This window comes from Chaetura pelagica, unplaced genomic scaffold (genome assembly GCF_000747805.2).
Source record: "Chaetura pelagica isolate M959 unplaced genomic scaffold, ChaPel_1.0 scaffold109, whole genome shotgun sequence".
NCBI classification, from domain to species: Eukaryota; Metazoa; Chordata; class Aves; order Apodiformes; family Apodidae; genus Chaetura; species Chaetura pelagica.
This window is the reverse complement of record NW_009970725.1, coordinates 9,740,251-9,744,840: the sequence shown is the minus strand read 5'-3', so window position 1 is coordinate 9,744,840 and position 4,590 is coordinate 9,740,251.

The following is a 4,590-nucleotide window of genomic DNA, read 5'->3' as shown; positions in this document are numbered from 1 at the left end:
GATGAACAAGTTCTCTGTGACTGCAGGTAAACTACCTTACATGAAGGGAAACTGGCAGGGAGCTGCAGTTACCAGCAGGACACAGTTATACTGTAATTTTGTGCCCTTAATTTACTTCAAAGTAACTTCTTGGCTTGTCCCATGCCCTGATGGGTTTATGCTCAAAGCATGCAAGTACGTTGGATGATGCAAGATAAATATGCTCCCATATGAAAAATGCCTTTCTGTTGGCATTTTGATATTCCTCGTGGGAAGAAAAAGAAAAGAGAAGAAGGGATTTCAAGCTTAAATTCATGCTACTAGAAAAGTTTTACAATTAGTCTACGCCCAGTGCTCCTTATTGTGTGGTCCCCAAGACATCAGAAGGGAGACTGTGAAACAATTGCGAAAAAATTAAAAAAACACACACATGCACACACATTCCCACAGAAGCAACCAAGCAAGCAGGCGAAAGGGGAGAAAATAAAAGTAATCAATGTGGTTTTGAAGCCTAGCCTTAGTGTTTGGTTGTAGAGGAAACGTCTGAGCCGACACTGTGCAAGGATCCTTGGACTTGATCCTTGGACTTTTTTTCCCCCAACCTATTAGGTGGTACTTCAGTAAATAGTGATAAACACTGGCAATCACCGTCACAAGTTTCACCAATAAATGAAATTTTGTGCTCACACAGTAAAAAGACTTCACAGAACAACATCACAACTACACACAGAGTTTGTGGGGATAAATCTGTCAGTTCGGAAATCTTTGTTTTTATGTCCCTTTCTGCTAAGACACAAGCCAACAGAACTTCATAGAGACTCTGGCTTTCTACCACGAGGAGGTAAGCCACCCTTGAAGAAATAGCTCTGCTAGGAAATAAAGATGGGCAGCTCTGTAGCTGCAACTGTATTTTGCTTTGGAGGGAATTGGATCCCTCTTGGATTCTCCTCCAGGAGATGCTTCTTGGTAAATTTATGCAGTGAAATGCCCCTCATGTGAGCACAGAAGAGACAATGTCCAAGGACACAGCTCCCTCCATCCATTCCTCCTCTCCCACCTCTGAAGGAAATGACAAGTGTCAGCTAGTATAAAATACAAAAGAGCTTCTGCAGGACAGCTCTCTTGTTCTCTGTATCTCTTCAGTTCCAGGACTGACACAGTTGAGCAAGTAGAGGTCTGTAGAGGAGCCAAGCTAAGTCAATTAATTAATTAATTAAGTGTTTATATATCCAATTCCTAACTTACATACATTAGCCACGTACAGAAACACTTCCAAAAATTATCATTTGAGCCACTCAGAAAATGAGAATGGTTTGACATGTACATTAGCAATCACCATTTGTTGTCCCTGTTTATAAAAAAGAAGAAAGAGTCCAAGGAGCCTCTTGTCTTCAAAGATGGGGCCAGGGCAGCCACCAGCAGCAGTGGGACTCCTGCAGATGAGAACAGGCTCTGTACCAGGCTATGGACTCTTGTTCTGGGGGTCCTGATGTTTGCATGTACACACACACGTGCTTAGCTGTTGCAACTCAGCTGTTACTATCAACAACTTTGCTTCTTCTTTTTCATGACCATCTGTGATTTTGACTCATTTATTCCAAAACTTTGCAGCCAACTCTGCCCAGCTTGCTAAAATTAAAGATCTTAGTTGATCTTAGCTGGCTTTTCCTTTTTTTTTTTTTTTCCTTACTGTGGTTTCATTAAATTCTATCCTCCCTTCTCCTCTTGTGACTGACAGGAGCTCAGGCAGATGTCCTAGGACGGGGGAGAAGAGTCCAAAAATCCTATGTGCTGTGACCTCCATGTAGGCTAACAAGAGAGCATTGAAATCTTTGCCTCTGCCTGAGACTTTCCCTTTTCCTCAACTGTGATGACACAAGTGTTTTCTTTGCCATTAGCTCACCATGTGGGAATTGGTGGCTTAACATGCACAACAGTGCCGAAAAAGTTCAGAATGCACTACAAAGATTAATGACAAAAATATGTGTAGAATCAAATAAATACAAATCTTACTTTTGAACTGTCTGGTTTTGGGGTGTGTTGGTTTTTTTTTTGTGGGCAGAAGGTTGATCTTGTATTTAATTTTAAAGCCTTCATTCATTCCTGCAATAGAAAGCCAGCTGGTTTGTTTCTATTTTTGTCAACTTCGTCCAGTTCTTCACATGCAACAGTCTATAAAAGGCAAAAAATACAATAACCATTAGACAATAGATTTAAGAGACATCATTACTATTTTTTCCCTTTATCTGAGATCTTTTTCAAAGTATGTAATGTTTACTTTGACAGAAACTAATGTCTTTTACTCATCTTAGAGGGCTTAGCACCAGGAGGTCCCATCAAATGGGTGTCTCTTAATCACACAGCCAAGCAGTTAAGCTGAAAAATATGATTCTTTTTAACATAAACCCACCAAAAAAAAATAATCTTGTCTAGGCCTCCCAATATGACGTAATACAAAAAATATATCTAAACATAGGAATTATTCACTGAAGTTTTGCAATCTTGACAAACTCTCCATCATAAGATGGATCTTTTTACTGAAAGGGAAAGTTAATCTTGGGATCAGAACAGAGCCACTTTCCAAGTAAAATATGTGAAAATGGCAAGAAGCTCACAGTTGTATAGACCTTGAAAAAGCTGCAAACAAAAAAAAAGTCTGTTGAATTTTGCATCAGCCTGCAGACAACTGCAGTAGAAACATTAGGACTGGTATGAATGGAGGAGGAGTGGGAAGGTTGGAATGGGCAAGCACCTGAAGAAGCAGCAGGAGAAAGTTTATAAGAGCAGCAGCTGCTGACAGTGCTTGGATTAGCAGCCCGTGAAGACCCCAGTTGCTCTGTGTGTGGCTTCCCAGGACACCCAGACTGGAAGACATGGAACAGGGACAGGCTGGATTAACTAAGTGCTCTCAACTCATATATGGTACAAAGGAGACATAAAATCAGATCATTGACACCAACATAAGAAGAAAACAGGAGGAGACGTGGAGATGATTTCATAGGTGGCATCCCTTGTTCTGCCTGCCTGCCTGGGAATCCTGACCAGAGTACCTGGGTGCCCGCATGAGTACGAATGAAATTTGTTCAGTTTTTCAAATAAAACCACCTTCTCCTCTCTATAGCTTTGCTTTTCTCTTTGCTAGATTGTCACTAGTGTTGCAATATTACTTTCTACAGATGTAAGGAAAAAAAATCTGGCTTTCAAACAACTGTGCATATTGTTACAAAACCAGCCACCACTGTGCCCCTGCTTGCAGTGAGCACAGGCAGGTTCCAGAACAATTTGCCTCCAATACAGATACAAAGAGGAGTGACACATCCAAAGCCATCTTATGTTTGTTTAACTGTATTGGATTTGCACAGCTTTCCTTTCTGCCAATAAAATACAAAAACAGGTAATCCTCTCAACATGCAGTGAAATCCTGGCTCGGCCAAAGCCAGTGGCAGATATCCCATTGTCTTCAGAAGAGCCAAGATTTCAGTGATGGCTCCTGGTCTTCCACGCTGTTGAATGTGAAATTTTAAAGCCAAGGATTTCTGTAGAAACGCTGCCTTACCAGGCTTTCTGGAGCTAGCACCATCAGAAAGAGACAAAGTAGCAAAACTGCACTAAAAAGAGAGCTTCTTCAAAGAGCAGTTCAAGTTCAAGCAGATAATGAATAGTCTTTAAAGAACTAAACAATACCCACTCCTATAAGAGATTAAAAGTAAGCAGGATCTTTTGCATTGGTCTTAATGGCAGCTCAGTCCACCTCTCAGGAAACAAGCAGCATTATGTCTGCATATGTCATTGAAATGTGTTCATTTCCTTCACACAAAGATTTTAATAAACTGCCACTCTGTCTTAGAACAGTACCTAAAATACTGGCTGACTTTTCCATCAAAATATTTTCCAATGCAATAGTGCTCTTTTCATCAAAATTAAAACATGTAGAAAGAGGTTGATGCAAATGAACTCCATCCCCAAAGGCTTTTGGCACAAATCATGGCTATTTCAAGAAAATAAAAATCATCATAAGTTACGAAACTTCATTTTGGCATACTGCAATTATGTTCCTATTATCTTGTATTCATTTTTAAATCATTTCTACAACTTATGGCACCTTACACACTACTGCAGTTGGCACGGGACAACATAGCATAAGGTACTACAGACTAAGATCATAGCCGAGCTATTTTATTCCCTTACTAGGTAGCACTGCATTTTAAAATCATTGCTGTGTGCTGCTCTCTAAGACTGAATGAAACCTCTTTCTCTGGTCTCAGTGTCTCCTGTTTTTCACAAAGAGCTGGTATGTTACTCCCGTCCAAGTATTTCCTGTTTGTATTGGAACTGAACAGTCTGATAAACTGTTTCAAACCAACAGAAACAGGGGACAGTTACATCAGGAAGATAAAATGCTTTAATGAGTAGTAAACAGAAGCCGAATTTCATTATTTTTAAAAGCAATATAGTAAAATATAGTCCCACTGAAGTAACAAACTGATTTCAAAATATTAAAAACAATGTAAAGCAGTATCAATATAAACATGGAAAACCACAAAATTATAAATATAGCAAGCATTTAAAAATTTTAACCCAAAATTCCAAACTCTATAACAAACTTTAAAA